Here is a 1,004-nt window from a genome sequence, read left to right on the forward strand (position 1 = left end):
GGAAGACATACTAATGGGCAACAGATACATGAAAAAATGCTCACCATCGCTAGTCATTAGGGAAATGCAAATTAAAACCACACTGAGATACCACCTCAGTCCAGTTATACTGGCTATAATCAAAAAGATGGTGAATAACAAATGCTGGCAAGGGTGTGGAGAGAAGGGAACACTACTGCACTGTTGGTGGGAATGTAAATTAGTACAACCACTTTAGAAAACAATTTGGAGTTTTCTCAGATAACTACAGATAGATCTTCCATGTGATCCAGCAATCCCTCCTCTGGTTATATACCCAGAGGAATGGAAATCATCATGTCAAAGAGATACCTGCACTCCCATGTTTATTGCAGCTCAGTTTACAATAGCCAAGATATGGAACCAACATAAATGTCTATTAATAGATGAGCAGATAAGGAAACTGTGGTACATATACACCATGGAATACTACTCTGCCATAAAAACTAATGAAATACTCCCATTTACAACGACATGGATGAACCTGGAGAAACTTACATTGAGTGAAACAAGCAAAGCACAGAGGGATAAATACCTCATGTGCTCACTCATATGTGGGAGCTAAGAGAGAAAGGAAGGCAGGAAAGAAAGACCACAGCAATGCTGTGATCCAACAGAGCGAAGGAACATTCCTAGAGCTACAAATTGAAGTTTAGGGGAGAGGGGGAGGGGGAGGGAGGTTGGGGATAATTGGAAGGGGACAAAGGGTACAAAAACAACTTCTGGTAATAGGTATGTCCCCAATATGAATCTGGCCCCCCATCATGGGCAGGAGGGGGGACAATCAGCTTTGTATCTTATGAATATTTGAAATAAATAAATAAATAAAAAGAAAACATGGTATCTCTATCATTGTTAATATTTATAATCTATTGCTTATAGGTTAATTATTAACTGATATTAACCACATACTTTGTTTTAAATCTGTAGGATAATATAGTGAGACAGACTTTTATTTTTTCAGAATCCTAAACACATCAAGGAAT

The sequence above is a fragment of the Galeopterus variegatus genome, unplaced genomic scaffold (assembly GCF_000696425.1).
Source record: "Galeopterus variegatus unplaced genomic scaffold, G_variegatus-3.0.2 Scaffold44154, whole genome shotgun sequence".
Classification (NCBI taxonomy): domain Eukaryota; kingdom Metazoa; phylum Chordata; class Mammalia; order Dermoptera; family Cynocephalidae; genus Galeopterus; species Galeopterus variegatus.